Consider the following 19059-nt stretch of genomic DNA (forward strand, 5'->3'; position numbering starts at 1 on the left):
ATACATATTACACCAATTTTTAAATTTATGCACTTTAGTCCCTATGTTCAAAAACTAACAGTTTAACTTTATAATATAGTCTTTCTTTTTTCACTTCTAAGCTTAAAATCTAACAATCTAGTACCAATTTCGTCAAGCATTCATCAATGGAAAGTTTTAGAAACTTTAATAGTTCAGTAAAATAGTACACCGGTTAGCTAAATCAATCTCCCACAATCTCAAAAATATAAAATTTACAAGAAAAAGACTTGAAATACCTTAGCAATTGAAGACTGGATGGCGAAAGTTTTCTAAGGATTTCTTTCCTTCAAGTTTAGGCCATGGGAGGTGAATGAATGAGTACGATGATAACTTTTTCTTCCATTCCACTACCTTTTAAACTTTATACCATACTTAAAATTAAATTAATCTTAAATTACTAGTTTAATCTTAATTAACTAACCTTTACCTTAATTAATTAACATTAGTGGATGAAAACATTCAATTCCACTATCTCATAATTAAAATTGGTTAAATTTCTCTTTTGGTCCTAAATCAATTTAAAAATCTATAACAATTTAACTTTAATGATTTAGTCATTATATCTTAATTAACTATCAGTTCGACAAAATTACTATACCAAATGTAAGGCCCAATTTAGCCTAGGCCCGTACAAACACAAAACACAAAAAGAAAAAATTATTATAATAAAAATATTATAACAGTCCAAATTTAAAGCTCTATTTACAGATTTTCGAGCCTAAACCAAGCCAAACCCAAGCATTAAATACCAAACTAACCCCTAACCCAATAAACCTGACCCGAATAACCTAATAATCCTAACCCAAGGAACCCAAAAGCCCAAATGCAGAAATGGCCCAATGGCCCAAATGACCCAAATTCTTGTTTCAGAAAGGGGAACCCTAGCAACAAGGAGCGCCGCAGCCCCCAGCCCATAGCACCGTACGACCGCCACAAGTGACCTTCGTACGCCCTACGCCGAGTGCCACGCACACCTCCATACGCCCCACAGCTAGCCCTGTAGCCCGTACTTGCACACCAAATGCAATAGGACAACAGCAAATACAAAAATAGAAAAAATTGTATTTTTATTTGATTTTTCTTTTCGGCTATAAAGCCAAGAGATTTCATTTTTGTAAGGGGTTACGCACACTGAAATAAAAATACTGAGTAAAAAGCAACGAAATTATCGAAAGGTGATTTCGAGCACCTTATATTTCTTTTTTTGAATCTGTTTTATCTTCTTTCTTTTTGTTTTGTATGTGTTTTAGTATATTGAAACAAAATAGAGGGACTCATCTTGACATTGACCCTTGAATCCTTGCTGGCTTCGTAATAGTCGAAGTATAAGTGAGGATTCCGATGCTCAAGAACAATAAAACCTTCGAGTACGTCTTCAAATAAGGCAAACCATGCCTTTATTTGGTGCGATTCACTGGAATATAGAAGCAAAACAGTGGTGGGGCAAAGAACCATCTAGCTCGGCCGCATGAGAGGAATGAGAAACTTAAGTTTTTGTTTTAATTTTGTTTAAAATAGGGGTTTATTTTTAGGGTTTCCTTTGGTTTGTATGGAGCATAGGGAGTGACGTCGTTTTGAGCCAATCTCAATGGCTTTGAAATGACACCGTCTAGAAACCTTAAACTCGATGACCCGACCCATGCCAAGTTGAGATCTGCGCACTGGGTCCTTGAGGGTTAATTGTGCGTTTGGTCTTCCCTATTCGTACAGTTGTTCAATTGCCTGCTATTTGTTTTATTTCATTTTTTTTAATTCAGTCTTGAAATGTGCACATATTTTCATTTTAGTCCATGCCTTAATGCAGCGTTTCGAGATCGGGGATATTTACATCATTGGTCCCTGTAAATTCGCGCGCATTGCGCATAGGTCCCTATTTCAATCCCAATAGTTTATTCTATTTTTAAATTATCCCTTTTATTTTAATTCAATTTTAATTTAGTTTTCCATTTGTATAACTCACCATTTTAAAATACATTTAATATTTTTTTTGTATATATATATATGTTTATCTATTTCAATATTTTTTTCTTGTGTTTTTTATTTGTAATTAGGTTGAAGTTCTTTTTATATTATATAATTTTAACATTTTGCATAAGTATTTAATTAAAATCTTTTTATATACTTGTACCTATATTATTTTAATCGAGTCTTCTATTTATTATGATTTTGAAAATCCATTTAGTTTTTTATGTGTGTTAAATCATTTTGATAACTTTACTTTATTTTATATAATCTTTGTTTTGAAGTTTATTTTATCTCATATTATTTTAATCATTTATACAAAATTTTGTTTAAATATTTTTGTTATATTTGTGTAATAGCCCAAATTCGCTCGAGCCTTAAACTAAAATAATAAATAATAAATAATAAAGTCCAGTTATTTTATAAACAGTCCGTTTACAGTGCTAAAGCCAAATCCAAACCACTTAAGTTTACTGGACCCATTTATACCCCAAAAATAACCCAACACCTGGACCCAGGTTTACACGGGGCCGAAAAGGCCCAAAGTTGCAAAAGAACAGGCAAGGAAACTCTAGGGTTTCCTGAGAACTTAGCGCCGCAATGAAATTCTGGAAGCTTCGGGCACTCTAAGCGACTCGACCTTTCATTTCGCCCAAATTCAATGGCCCAATCATCACCACCAAGCGAGTCGTGATCAGATGTTGCGCCACCATCGATGCGCAAGTCACGCCAGAATTCAGCGTTGGCTCCATCAGCGCGCAAGCATTAGTGATCGAGTGAGATTCTCGTGGATTACCTGCGAACAAAAGAGGAGACAATGACAGAAAACCAAGGCAAACATGGAAAGAAATCTTTGATTTCTTTCCTAAACCATAACAATCTAAGGCTATAAAGCCTTTCTTCAAATCTGTAAAAAAGTACTTACGATACACACATACAGAGAGAAAAATACCACAAAGATATTGTACATCAAATATTTTGCAATAATATATTAGAGATATTTCACAAGAAACGAAGGTGATTTTTTTATCTCATATTTCGTTTTTTTTCTCTTTTCTTAGACAAATATACAAACTGTTTTTTTTAAAGAAACTAGTAACATTCAAAAGAAAAGGAGTTACCTGTGGAACGATGAAGGTTTTTAAACCCTCAGACCACCGCGTATGACGGCGCGTGAGGCGCGTGTGCAGGCACTGCACTGTAGTTGGAGACCGAAGGCTGGACTACCCCTTCTCTCCTTTTCAGAGAATTTTCAAGTTTTTTTTAAAGTGGGGTACTAAAATGAATTTTGGGTTAAGGTTTTAACATTTATAGTCCTACGTGTCGTTTTGGCTTAGCTTGATAAGCACTAAAACGACATCGTTTCAACAGAGAGGATCCGCGTGTTGACCCGATTACCTGGGGAGGATCCGCGTGTTTTTTGTGAATTGGGTAAATTTCCCAATTGATCCTTCCTCCTTTTTAATATTTACAATTTCATTTTATGTTTATTCAAATTAGCCCTAATTTCTTACATTTAATTCAATTTAGTCCCAATGGCCAGTAAAACTTATTCTGGGAAACGACGTCGTTTTTTAGGATTAGGACTAATTGCCCAGTGAGTCCTCTGAATTTAACGCGCATTTGGAACGAGGCCCAGAATTTTTACTATTTTGCATATTAACCTTAGATTTTCTAATTAAATTCAATTTTAATCCTTTTTATATTTTAATTTACTTTAAATACTTTATATATTTTTATAAATATTAAGTTATATATTATTGTTATTATCCAATACATTATTTTATCATATATTTTATCTATAAATTATATTATATTATATATTTTATTTTATATATTTCTTTATATATTTTTATAAAATTGTATTACTATTTACTAAATTTGTAAATGGCAAATAAATTTTAAAAAAGTTATTAATAAATAATAGTATATATTATCCTTATTTATAACAGTATTCATATTCCATTTATATATATTAAACCTTTTCTTTATTTATATATTTTATATATGTATATTATTTATTTTATAATATTCTTATGAAAATTACTCATATCCTATTTATTTTATAATATACGTATACCATATTATATTTCATTATAATTGTTTATGAATTTTTTATTACATACTATATTTTATTATTTAATATTCCTTATAATATCTATCTTTCTTATATTTTTATATATTATTTTTTTATACTATTTATTTTACTATATTTTATATGCAAATTACTTATTATATTTTTATTATTTTATATTATATTTCCTTATATTTTATTCATATTATATTATTATATATAACTTATTTTAAACATTTTTTAATTTATATTTTAGGTTTTTTTATCAATAATTACTCACTTTATTTTATATTTTAATATATATATTGAACCTTTCTTTATATATGTCAATACATTAGATGTTGGTCTCATAATTTTATTAAATGTTGAGTGCTTGACATATTATTATTTTTATTGTATTTTTTTATATATATGTGTCAAATTGTATATCATGCATCATTTTTATTATCAATATGTTTAAATATACAATGAATTACATGTTTATGTGTTTTTACCTATTCTTCTTAAATATATATCGTGTTTTATGTATATTTTACTTATTTAAAATTTTCCATGTTTCTTATATGTATATGTTAGTTAATGTATGATATTTATTCTATTGTGCTTTTATTTACCTATTACTATAACATGTTATCCCGTATGTTATGTTAATATGCTCCTTTATGCATCGATCTAAAAAACGAGACTTTAAAGCTTTCAAAAATAAAGGCAATACTTAGTGTTTGGAAATTTCGAGAAAAGTAGTGCCCTAACTTATTGGGTTGCAACTTTTCTCGTTGAGTTCGAATAGTCAAGCACCCTTCTAAGTTTTTAAGGTTTTCTAAGTGCAAGCAACTGTCTCAGAACTTCAAGGCATTGTGTCCTAGCTTACTGGATATGGCGTTTCATTGTTTCGAGATAGGGATTTCCAACAACGCTAACTTAGTGTCAGATATCTTAAAAATATTATATCCTAACTTATTGGATGTAATATTTTGATTTATTTGATAGAAGTGAACCCTAATTTTCAAAATCAAAAATATTAAAAGAGGATTGCATCTTAAAATTTTTAAATTTCCGACATTAAAGACACTTGATAATCAATTAGGTACCAATTTTTGGGCGTTACGAGGGTGCTAACCCTTCCTCGTACGTAACCGACCCCGAATCTGTTTTCTCGATTTTCGTAGACCAAAATTAATGTTTTAAAACAAAACATTTTATAAGGTGATCCAATCACACCTAAAAGATTGGTGGCGACTCCCGTTTTCGTTTTTCTTAAAGTCGATTCCCATTTTCCAAAACTCGATTTAAAAATGGTTTTAAAAATTACTATACCAAATGTAAGACCCAATTTTAGCTTAGGCCCGTACAAACACAAAACACAAAAAGAAAAAATTATTATAATAAAAATATTATAACAGTCCAAATTTAAAGGTCTATTTACAGATTTTCGAGCCTAAACCAAGCCAAACCCAAGCATTAAATACCAAACTAACCCCTAACCCAATAAACCTAACCCGAATAACCTAATAATCCTAACCCAAGGAACCCAAAAGCCCAAATGCAGAAATGGCCCAATGGCCCAAATGACCCAAATTCTTGTTTCAGAAAGGGGAACCCTAGCAACAAGGAGCGCCGCAGCCCCCAGCCCATAGCACCGTACGACCGCCACAAGTGACCTTCGTACGCCCTACGCCGAGTGCCACGCACACCTCCGTACGCCCCATAGCTGGCCCCGTAGCCCGTACTTGCACACCAAATGCAATAGGCCAACAGCAAATACAAAAATAGAAAAATTTGTATTTTTATTTGATTTTTCTTTTCGGCTATAAAGCCAAGAGATTTCATTTTTGTAAGGGGTTACACACACTGAAATAAAAATACTGAGTAAAAAGCAACGAAATTATCGAAAGGTGATTTCGAGCACCTTATATTTCTTTCTTTGAATCTGTTTTATCTTCTTTCTTTTCATTTTGTATGTGTTTTAGTATATTGAAACAAAATAGAGGGACTCATCTTGACATTGACCATTGAATCCTTGCTGGCTTCGTAATAGTCGAAGTATAAGTGAGGATTCTGATGCTCAAGAATAGTAAAACCTTCGAGTACGTCTTCAAATAAGGCAAACCATGCCTTCATTTGGTGCGATTCACTGGAATATAGAAGCAAAACAGTGGTGGGGCAAAGAACCATCTAGCTCGGCCGCATGAGAGGAATGGGAAACTTAAGTTTTTGTTTTAATTTTGTTTAAAATAGGGGTTCATTTTTAGGGTTTCCTTTGGTTTGTATGGAGCATAGGGAGTGACGTCGTTTTGAGCCAATCTCAATGGCTTTGAAACGACACCGTCTAGAAACCTTAAACCCGATGACCCGACCCGTGCCAAGTTAAGATCTGCGCACTGGGTCCTTGAGGGTTAATTGTGCGTTTGGTCCTCCCTATTCGCACAGTTGTTCAATTGCCTGCTATTTGTTTTATTTCATTTTTTTAATTCAGTCTTGAAATGTGCGCATATTTTCATTTTAGTCCATGCCTTAATGCAGTGTTTCGGGATCGGGGATATTTACATCATTGGTCCCTGTAAATTCGCGCGCATTGCGCATAGGTCCCTATTTCAATCCCAATAGTTTATTCTATTTTTAAATTATCCCTTTTATTTTAATTCAATTTTAATTTAGTTTTCCATTTGTATAACTCACCATTTTAAAATACATTTAATATTTTTTTGTATATATATATGTTTATCTATTTCAATATTTTTTTTCTTGTGTTTTTTATTTGTAATTAGGTTGAAGTTCTTTTTACATTATATAATTTTAACATTTTGCATAAGTATTTAATTAAAATCTTTTTATATACTTGTACCTATATTATTTTAATCGAGTCTTCTATTTATTATGATTTTGAAAATCCATTTAGTTTTTTATGTGTGTTAAATCATTTTGATAACTTTACTTTATTTTATATAATCTTTGTTTTGAAGTTTATTTTATCTCATATTATTTTAATCATTTATACAAAATTTTGTTTAACTATTTTTGTTATATTTGTACATATATTATTTTAATGGAGTTTTCTATTTAAAACACCTATTGTTTCAAAATTTACTTAATATTTTTACTTATATATGTAGCTATTCTAAAAACTTTGTTTTTGTGTATAAAATTATTATTTTAGAACCCTTCTTTATAATAAGCTATTTTAAAATTTTATATAGTATCACATTTAAATGCTTTGACATATATTTGCACATATATAATTTATAGCATAATTGAGTTAATCTCATAATTCATTTTTTTTAATTCCATGTTATTTTTGCATATAATTGTTTCTAAAATTTATTCACATGTACATATATTTAGTTTCATATTTTATACCCATGCTATTCTTTCATATTTTATGTATTTTTTTAATTATCTTTATTGTATAGATATTGTCAATTTTAAATAAATATTTTATTTCTAAATATTTGGCATTTTATTTGATTCAAATGTTTTTGCAACGTAAATGTTAAAAATTATATATTTATATTCTTAGTTTTTTTTCTTTCATAACTTATTTCAAATCCTAGTATATTTTGCTCGTTAGTCCATCATTTTTAGAAATTATTTTAGTATCATAATGGTTTTATATTGTTTGGTATTTCATTAGTTAATTGTCCTCACGTTATTTCATGTATATTTGCTATATCGCGTTTACTTGTTTTTATGTATTATTAAATCAATTGTTGTTCACCCATGCTTGTAAATTTTGTTGTTTTAAAATAATTATTTGTTTGATTTGATTGGTTAAATAAGGTTATATTATCTTCATTCATCAACTGTTATATTTCATGCATGCATATTATCTCATGTTTTCATTTTTTTTCTCTTGGTTTACAAATGTCGCTTTATAATATCCAACTCTTTAAAATTAATTATTCTATTTTATTTCAAGTCAATACATTTTGAGCTAGTTCTACCATTGTTTATTTGAAAATTTACTAAAACAAAGGTAATGATTGATGTTTGGAAACTCGAGGAATCGTGCCCTACCGTGTTGGGTTTCGATTTTTTGTTCGCCCAAAATAATCAAATATTCCTTTGAAATTTCATCCGTATTTTTTAAATTCTAAAACAAGGCAATGTTCAATGTTTGGAAGTTCGAGAAATCGTGCCCTACCGTGTTGGGTTTCTTTTTTTTTTTCGTTGGACCAAATAAGCGAACATCCTTTTGTAATCTTCAAGTGTATGGGCTTTTAGAAATCGGAATTGATCGTAGTTTTGAGGGTTTAAAGGACCATGTCCTAACGTGCTGGATGTGATACTCTATTCCTTTGAAACAAGCGAATCTTGACGTCCAATTTGAGCCCTTCAAGTGTTTCAAAAGAAATCGTGTTTCAAAATTTTTTTTTAGACATAAGGACATTATTTAATCAAATTCGGTACCAATTTTGGGCGTGGCGAGGGTGCTAATCCTTCCTCGTACGTAACCGGCTCCTGAACCCGTTTTCTCAAATTTCATAGGCCAAAATGGATTTAAATGGAATAAAATATTTTATTAAAGTGATCCAATCACACCAAAATAAAAGATTGGTGGCAACTCCACATTTGGTTTTAAAAAGTCGATCCTCGTTTTTTAAAAAATCAAAAAAATGGTTTTGACAGCAAAATTTAATATATTTCTATTTAACCTCATAAATATTAACATTTAATATTTATTTTCTCGATTTATGGAAACAGGATTCTGAAATTATATTTTCGATACTACTAACTTCCGAGTCATTACAATTTACTTAACTTTAATTTATTTAATCAATCCACTACTAACATCACCAGCCACTAACACCCACTTTGACATGGCCTAATTGCTATTTTAGACCTTAAGTCATTTTCTAATTAAAAATCTATAGCGATTGGATTTTATAATTTAGTCCATAAACCTTAATTAATCGCTAATTTGCCTAAGTTACCTATACAAATTCAAATCACCTATATGATAAGTTTGTAATTACCTTTATTTAATATTTACAGACTTGATTTATGAAAATGGGGTCTCAAACCCATAATTTCTTGTACCACTAGAAATCGGGTCGTTACAATTATGAAGTGAGAGTGAAAAGAAAGTAGTGGAAATATTGTAAACCATATAGAGAAAGTGATATGATTTATAGTATGTGAAGAGAAGCTGCAAGTAAATTCATTTGTAATCTTTAAGGACTAAATTGAATAATAAATAAAGTGTATTGATATGTATGATCAAATGATCTTGTATATAGGGTCCGTTAGTTAAGTGTCAAATGATGGATGAGTGATAAGAGAAAGAATAAGTACAATGAAAGAAATAATTAGTGTTTAAATTGAGGAAATTAATTAATTTCATGGCTAGTTTATGAAATGCATGAGAAGTGAAATTCAAGGAACTAAAATGAATAAATGAAGTCCATACACATCTATAACATGTGCAAATGATTATGAATAATGATTGATTAAAATTTTATGATAATGATAAGTTTAATGTTAATAAATTTGCATTCAAATTAGTTTGAATTGCTCCGACAATGGATTTCTCATATTCAAGTCTGTCTACGGACTGAGTGTGGGGTGTCACAATTTGGGCATCATGGGATAGACTTTGTGTGTAAAAAAAATATGATGGTATGGGCTTTCAGAACCTCTATTGTTTTAAGTTGGAGGATTCTCTCCATTTTAGATTCTCTTCCCAATCACATCCTCAAAGCAAGATATTTTTCGAGGGAAGAGTTGTTATATGCTTCAGAGGGTACTAATCTCTCACTGGTCTGGCGAAGAATCTATAAAGCCAAGGACTTGATGGTTCAAGGTATCCAGTGGAGGTTTGGGGATAGTCGTTATATTCGTATTTTCACGAACCAATGGTTGACGATACATCTAACTTTTTCATTGAACCCACTTCTTTGTTGGGCTTGGATATGCTGCGAGCTTGTGATCTTCTGAATGTGACAGGCATAATTTAGGACAAGGAGCTCATCGACAGTTTTTTGGCTCCTGTAGGTGTCGCCCACATTCTCCAACTCCCGGATGTCCCTTCCAACGCCCGGACAAATTAATTTAGCCTCATGGAAAATCGTGGATATATACTATTAAATTCGCCTATCAGGTTGTATTCAATTTGATAAATAGTACTAAAATATTATTTTAACTTTGAGGGACCATAGCTGAGCATTTGGAATGTTTCCCTATCTCCGAAAGTAAAGGATTTTCTTTGGCAGTGTAAGAGGAACTTTGTTCCGACACATTGTTGACTAGCTAAGAAAGGGTGTTTAGTCCTAACCAATTGCGTTCGTTGTAGGGATTTGAAGGGGTTGGGTCATATGTTGTTGTCGTGCATGGTGGCGATAGGTGTTTGGGACAAGGCCGGGATTGTGCCCCCGTTGTCAATAGTACTTGGCTGGCTCACTTTGCTGCTATAGGATGGTGAAGAAGGGATGATATCTATAGTGGGAGTGTTGTTGTGGAACTTATGCTATTTCCGGAATCTGTCCATTTAGAAGAACGAGCAAGCTACACCGACACAAATTTATGACTTTTTTATCAATACCTCCAAGGTTGCATGCCTCTCATTCAACTTATCGTCTAGTGCAGTAGCATACTCCTCCTCGACCTGAAGCTACTACTGGTTGGTCACCTCCTCCAGTTGGTATCTGCAAATGTAACATCGATGCAATCCCTTTGGGTCGCCAGACCATTCACTTTGTTGTGGTGGTTTGGAACAAGCATGGGGCGTTGTACAAGCTTTATCGGGCTTCATCCTTACTTCTTATTATGATTCTCATCTCGCGAAAGTCATGTTTATTCAGGAAGCCTTTTCATGGCTTAAAGACCAGGGCATGGACAATATGTGGAAACCAATTGTAGGGAAGTTGTGCTTGCCCTTCGTTCAAACAATGAAAACCTCTCGTAATTCAGCCTTGTGGTTAATGATTGTCGAGTGCTGCAAGCTTCATTTTAACATGTCAGTTTCTCTTGGGTCAAGCGAGTCATTAATCAGGTTGCTCATCAGTTGGGTTGGGTGACTTCCTTCTATGCTAACTCGCTTGTGCACGCAACTATTCCTCTGTGCTTATGTGATCTTGTTATGGATGATATCACAATGTAACCACTGTAGAAGGGCTCTAAGGCTTGGGTGTGCGGGGTTTAGCCTGTTAGTTAGGGTAAGTTTGGTCTTTATATGTAGTATTTGTTTATATCGATAGATGAATGTTGTTTTCTTAAAAAAACAATATATCATATATATCATTATAATTTAAAGATGAAGTTTTAAATAAATAACTTTTATTTTAATAAATTTATATTTTAAATTGAAATTTATTCTTAATTAATTAAAAAATCCACAACCTCGTAGAAGCAATCTCGAATTGATTCTTAAGCTTCAATCTGATTTTCTATTTTATTTTATTTTATTTTTTAGAATATTTTAATTTTTTATCAAAGTAATTGAAACAGTTAAATAATACTGTTAATTTTTTGAGGGATTATTTTAGCAATTTAATAAGTAAAAACTTGAATTAGGCACAATGTACACTAGCATTAGGGTATGGTATTTTTCAAACTAAGGCAATAAATAGAAACCCTTCTTTAGTGATTTGAAGAGAAGATTTAAGTCAAATGCAAAGCAAAATAAGGATCAACAAGTGGAAAAGAAGTTCAAACAAATATATGTATAAAAACAACTACGGGAGTGAAAAGAATTAGAAAATTAACAACAATTTATTTATTTATAGTTAATATTGGTTTAACATTTTTTGAGGGCTTTTTCCTCTAGTCCCCTTCTCATGGAAGGTATTTTCATATTTATAAAGCAAAGTTTCTTGATGGGACATGTTAGGGTACAACTAGGTGTCATGCACAATGATATGTTATCCTTCTAGGTTTGATACATAACCTGAGAGGTATCTCTGAAGAGGCCTTCTCGTGAGCAGTCGAGTTAAGAGGTGGAGCTAGAGAATGGTGAACAGACTAGCCGACAAACAGGGAGGTGACTAATTGCAAATCAGCTAGCTGGCAAACATGCGAGTTGGGGAAGGTGGCGAGTTGGAAGCAGAGTGGCGAGCAAACAGAGTGGCAAATTAACGGGGTGGCGAGATAGCGGAATGGTAAATCAGATGACATCCCTTCTTTGATTAGGTCAAGATCTAAATCACCCGGAAGGTGTAACACCCCTCACCCATCTCTGTCGCTGGAATCAGATTATGAGATGCTCTAGTAATAAACAAAACAGGAACATGTGAATTTGATTCAAAACTTCAACATAACATTCATCATATCTTAATCATTCGACAAACATGTTTTGCATACAATTCCGAACTTAAATTGAGCCATGTGATAAACCGTATGTGCAAATATATACCTTATTATGTAAGCTACCAAACCAAATCTTTAACTATATCATGAGTATGCACTTAACCATTCCTTATAACTATTCAAAATGCACAAAACCATTTCCTACTTCTAACCAATATGCCTCAAGGCATCATTGTACAACATTAACCAATTCCAAAGTATATTCCCATTTCATGCCAAATTAGAACGTAGCCATTCATGTGTCTTATATGTAATCAACAAACCAATTTTCTATCATCTAAAAGTTGCAATGTAATAACATATCATTTGACAACAAGCATAAGCTCACTTGTAATACTAATAACATATAATTTGACCATCAAAATGTTATACCATAGCCACCAACAAAATCTCACATTTTCTATCATTCCATATCATCATCAAACCTACCAAAACCCTAATGATAATATATACATCTTTTCACATACTTAACAATTACATTCAAAATTACAATTTCCAAGCCATAAGATATCATATCCACATGCCAACATGCACACATAGTTTATACAATACTATTAAACACTTAACTTTCAATCCAAAAACACGTAAATAAAATTCAACTCTTATTTACATGCCACATAACTAAGTTGAATGATTAAATGTCTACCAAAACGAGGGTTGGATAGTGTGATATTCAGGATAATTCAATTTTTCCAATTTCGCAAAATATCAACTACAAAAAATAGAAAATGAAACAGGGTAAACTTTAAATAAGCTTAGTAAGTTCATAGGATTAAAATGATAATTTACCTCAAATCACATTAATGTATACTGAATTTAACTAATTTATCTATATATCTGTCACAACATATCACATTTACAATGTGAGCATTTCGTACATATAAACTATTAACTATCCATTCATTTCGATATCATTTCTAAGTAACTGTTAAACATATTACTCATCATTTGTTCAATTCAATCATATATCATTTCAATAACCATGTAAACATATCCATTTTCCATGCATTTCAAACATATCAATTTCCATGTATCTCATGGAATCAATCAATACTCTTTCTTTTAAACAATTAGTCCAATGAACTAAATAATAAGATATAGATACGCAGGTAACTCCCCCAGACCAGATAGCTCAATAGAGTGATAACTACACCACACCCAAAGACCGTAATGCAAAGCCCGTAGGCACAAATATCCTATCATGTAATATATTTCATCCCTCCATTACACCAAATGGCTCAAAAAAGAGTTAACTACACCACATCAAGGCATCATAGTGCAAAGCTCGTATGCACAAATATCCTATCATGTAATATATTTCATCCCTTCACCATACCAAATGGCTTAAAAAAGTGTTAACTACACCACACCAAAGCACCATAGTACAAAGCTCGGTAATCCATAACAAATGCAGGATTCCGGCATAAATTGTGATGTCTCCGTCAAATCTTTTACTCCACATCATCTTTTACACATATCCCTTACTGGCGCACAATCAACCCTATTGGCATGCCAATTGTATCTTATCCTACATTCATCCGGACTCTATCAACATATTAAGACATTTTTTTAAAGTTTCGTTCTTTTCTTACATTTGCACAATTCAAATACCATTTCAAAATATAATCAATATGCTATAAGCTATTAAATTAAATCCATTCAACACATTTATAAACATGATTACCCCATATGAACTTATCAAGTATAAATAGCAGTAGAAAAAAGGTCAGGGACTAATCGTAATTTTTTTCTTTTCCTCGGTTATCTACCGGTTGCTTCGATTCTTGATCTATATAATAATTAAGTTCAAGATATCAATTCCATATACTTTATAGTACTCAAATAAAAGCATATGAATCTTTAATTTCATTTTATACAAATTTTCTAAACTTTTACATTTTCTTCAATTTAGTCCCTAAAATCGAAACTATTATATCTTTCAAATTCAAGCTTTATTTTACAATTAAATTTCAATTACATCCCGGTAAAACCCTCTAAATATTAGAAATTTCATATCAAAGTTTACATTATTACATTTTAGTCCTTAAACTTAAAACTAACCAAAAACTACTTTACAAATTAGTCATTAAACACATCTAAGCTTATAATCAAGCTATTAAACATCATAAGCTTCCAATTTCATCAATGAAAACTTTTAAAATATTTAATAGTTTTGAAAACAGAGGTACAAGTTAGCTGAACCTAATTGCAACGATCTCAAAAATATAAAATTTACAAAAAAAAAGGATGGTCGAAGGACTTACATGCATAAGGAAAGGCTTGACCAAACCTTTGTTTTCTCTAATGGTGAAAACCGCAATGAAGGAAGAAGAAAGATGATATGATTTTTTTCGAAACCATTTTTTTGAAAATAGGAATCGACTTTGTTTGAAAGCAAAGATTAAAATGGGAGTCGCCACCGATCTTTATTAGGTGTGATCAGATCACCTTTTTTTTAATAAAACATTTTAGTTTACTAAAACGATGTTTTTTGGTCTATGAAACTTGAAAGAACGGGTTCGGGAGTCGGTTACGTGTGAGGAAGGATTAGCACTTTCGTCACGCTCAAAATTGGTACCGAATTGATTAGTTAGTGTCTTAATGTCGAAAATTGAAAATTGGGAATAGATTTAAGATACGATCCTTTTTTGTCAATGTCGATTTTGAAAACACTTGAATTAGCTCAAAATGATTGCTAAAGATTTCCTTGTCTCGAGATATCGGAGTATCACATCCCGTAAGTTAGGACGCGATACCATGAACTCCCGAGCGCAGGTTTGTCTTTAATTTTAATTGAAATTTCATGTGTTTTGAAACTTAAAAGGATATTTGGCCATTTAGGTATAACGAGAAAACCGAAACCCCGTAAGTTAGGGCACGATTCCTCGAATTTCCTAAAATGCGAAATATTACTTTATTTAGAAAATTTTCTTTTTGAAATATAGCGAGTACGATATTTAACAGCGTACATTTATTTTGTTTGAAATAAAATAAAGCGATCTAAGTTGGATAACTGTGTTGGGGTTTAATTCATGAGGCGATGATATGAAATAAAATATAGTAATGAGTGTGGACAATAATACATGAGTTCAATATTACACAAGCGAACGACAATAATATGAACAAGAATAAACAAATTAGAGAACACACAATGGCAATAGCCTCACGACATACATCATTTAAATACTAGTATTAATAATTAAAGACAAGTGAATTAAATAATACAATTTAAAAATAAATAGTTGAAAGCAAACTAAAATAAAACAATTGCAAAATAAACTTTAAAATGACAATGCATGAATTTAAAACAAATATTGTAATAGGAAAGAAAGTTAAAATCAACAATATACAAAACGGTTCTTTTTTTTTTAGAAAGAATGATATATATATATGGAGAACTTTAAAATAGATAATATGTATATATAAAAATTGTTTGAAATAAATAATGTATAAAATATCTAAAATAAATAATATGTAAAAGAAATTTGAAATAAATAATGTATAAACCGTTTAAATAGAAAATTATGTATATGAATGATCCAAAATGAATAATTTATAAAAGCTTAAAGTAAGAAGATATATATAAATAATCTCAAAATAAATGAGGTGTTATAGCTTGAAATAAATAAAATATGTAGAATTCAAAATGAGTAATAGTTTAGGTATATATACTATGTAAAAAATGATTTGAAATAAATAATATATAAACTTAAAGTGAATAATAAATAATAGTCTTTTTTTTAAATAGAAAAATAAATAAAATAATCAATTAAACAGACTAAGGATTAGGCTGAAATAGAATTAAAATTTAAGGTAAAAACTGTAAATAATGAAAATAAGGCCATCAAGGACCGAAATGAATCATGCTGAAACGGCGAGGGACTGGACAGGAAATATTTCCAGCCTTTATGCGCATAATTTCAGTAGGGACTCAAATGAAATCAGAAGAAAATTATGCGGCCAGATTTATAAAAAATAAATAAATGAATGAAGGGACCAAACTGTGACACGCACAAAGGCAGAAGGACCTCGCGCATAAATATCCCAATAACGGGAAACACGCAGATCCCCCTGGGTACCGGTCGGGTCGCTCACGGGTCACCTTAAACGGCACCGTTTTGGCGCTGGTGACCTAGGTGCAAAATGGCACCGTTTTGTGCCTTCTATAAAAGCAATTTTTTTTTAACCTCATTTCTGCACTTCTTTTTAAAAAAAAACAGGGAGTTCTTTCTTTTCTTTTTTTTTTGCTCTCTCCCTCTCCCTTTTAAAACTCCCCTCCACATCCAGCCTATAAGGCCGCTCGGTACGGCGGTGGAGCGCAACCCAGGTACGCCCTTTTCCTTCTTCTTTTTTAAATCTATGCCTTTTTATTAAAATAGATTTTTTAAAAGAAGGAAATAAATGAATAAACATAAAAAACAAAGATAAACAGAAAATGAAAGAAAGAAAAAAGAAAAAAGAACAAAGCAAAACCTTTTAAAACTTCCGTTTTATTTCTTTTCTGATCTTTGTGTGCGTAAAAAATTACAAAGATGAAGTTTCGGGCTTTATGGCCAGATACAAGATTAGTTTTTGTCCATTTTCATTTTGTTTTCTGCTTTTTTTTTGTCTTTTTCTTCGTTGTTTTTCTTGCTTGCGTGTTCCTCTTGCTTTGCAGGTGACAGAGAAACGCCAGGCACGTGGAGGTGGCGTGCACGGGGGAGCGGTGTGCAAGACAGTCTGCTGATCGTGCGACGGCTAAAGGCAGATGGGGGCAAGGGTTTTTTGTGTTGTAATGTTTTGAGTGGGCTAAGGTTTAGTTTGGGCCTTGTAAATGGGTTTGGGTAGTTTTTTTTTATTGTTTGTTGACTTGGGCCAAAATTTTCTATTACAATTTTCTTGGTTTTCTTTTTCTTTAATGTTTAATACACATATAACTTTAATTAATAAAATTTTAACATATAAAAATAAATAAAATTCAAGCCTTAACCGTCCATGTTATAGGATTATTATCTAAATACTATATAAGTCCTCCCACATTTATTAAATAAGCTATTTAATTAATAAAATCAATAGTGATTAACTTTTACAGTTTTTATGATTTAGTTTTTTTCCTTAATTAACTATCAAATTATCAAAATTTTCGGGCCAAACTTCAATCCACTTATAAAAATATTTACGAGCTCGGTTTATGAAAACGAAATTCCGATACATTATTTTCCAAAACCATTAACCTTCAGTATAAACCACTTGTACTTTAACTAACTGACCAATTAATAAAATCTATCAAATCAAAACTCACAATAACACTATATTTAACTCGTAAATATTAAATAATAATATTTACGAACTAACTCATCGAAATTATGATCCCAAAATCACTGAAAAATGGGTTATTACAGGCAGACCGAATTTTGGGTTTGTAAAGTATTATATAACAACATTATTTTCATATACATTATGATATAATTAAAAATAAACAAATTGTCCTTACCCAAAAAAAAAAAAGTTTAAACTGGCTTCGTCTCTTAATTCATCTTTTGTATCTTCACTTTATCATCAAGTAATGATACCCTTTTCCAAATGGTGAATATTGTTATAATCAAATTTATGGCTTGATGTCTGGTAATAATGAATACTCTTCTTCTCTAGGAAGGGATGAAGAAATCCTTCTACAATTTGTTAATATTGTTCAAAGCCGAGTGTTGAGCTAGGAGATTTATAATAGGTTTCTTGTATATGCTCGAGGAGGAAGTCTACTAGGCTTGATGAATGTATGGTGGTAAAACACTAAGAATGGATGTAAAGTTCTACATCTAGGTGATACTTGAAGGGCTTATTCATCACAAAAAGGCTCGTTCATTTGATCTAAACATGGTATTGGTTTAGCTCCTCTAAAGATTGTCAATTTTGGATTAATTAAACAATATGAGATAAAAGATACAGGTTTGGGTTTTTGAGGTACAAGATATTACATGTCTCTTGAATCAATTGTCAGGAAAGTTAGTGGTGCATTGAATGTATAGAGAGGATTTAAAGAGACTAACTTTTGAGGGAAGAGTCACTAAACATTTAGGAAGACATGCCAATGTTAGAGAAGAATTTTTGATGGAATGCTTTTTATTGATCCAAACCAAAGGTGTTGCTACTATGTCACCCCTATCTTCTTCTCCCAAACCACATGCTTCCTGCAACTCATCCCATTCTTTACCATATCTCCAACAGCAAAAAGTATATTTCAGTCTCGATCTCCAGCAGGTTTTATCATGTTTAATAGATTCTCACTTAAAACGAGAAAGTCTTTCGAGGAAACAAGGATAAGAAAGCGAAGAGCAAAAAGGAGCCACGGGTACTTGTGGGCCTAGTTATGCTTAAAACAATCAATCTAGCAGGAGTATATATGTGGACATGGTCGCACATGCTTCCCTTTTACTTTAGGTTTTATGTCGATGCTTGCCGTGCAGGCTCCCCAGCAAACAATGATCTTATAATCTGAGCTCTTTGTCTACTTCATGGACCTTTTCATTGAAGAAGACCCTCAAGGATTGAAAACAATCTTATGTTCCTCTTCGATCTTCAAAACGCTCTTCTTTTAATTGGTTTTTTTCTTGGTCGTCGATAGAATTAGATTTTTTTTTTTACACCAACTAAGATATTAGCATTTAGCATTATTGTCTAAACCCAACAATTCTTATAATCCCATATCATGCTCATATATTTTA

The 19059-nt window shown here is 31.5% G+C and overlaps 2 long non-coding RNA genes across 2 annotated transcripts; one reads left to right on the forward strand and one right to left on the reverse strand.

Moving 5' to 3' along the window:
• Positions 1-2385: 2385 nt before the first annotated feature.
• LOC121210961 (uncharacterized) lies at positions 2386-3250 on the reverse strand. Its single transcript, XR_005906273.1, has 2 exons — positions 3105-3250; positions 2386-2779 (listed from the first exon to the last, which is right to left on the reverse strand). It is a non-coding gene; the product is annotated as an uncharacterized lncRNA (long non-coding RNA).
• A 12893-nt stretch (positions 3251-16143) lies between these two features.
• Positions 16144-17251, forward strand: LOC121210962 (uncharacterized). Its single transcript, XR_005906274.1, has 2 exons — positions 16144-16685; positions 17016-17251. It is a non-coding gene; the product is annotated as an uncharacterized lncRNA (long non-coding RNA).
• Positions 17252-19059: the final 1808 nt, after the last annotated feature.

Source organism: Gossypium hirsutum, chromosome A12 (assembly GCF_007990345.1).
Source record: "Gossypium hirsutum isolate 1008001.06 chromosome A12, Gossypium_hirsutum_v2.1, whole genome shotgun sequence".
Taxonomy (NCBI): Eukaryota; Viridiplantae; Streptophyta; class Magnoliopsida; order Malvales; family Malvaceae; genus Gossypium; species Gossypium hirsutum.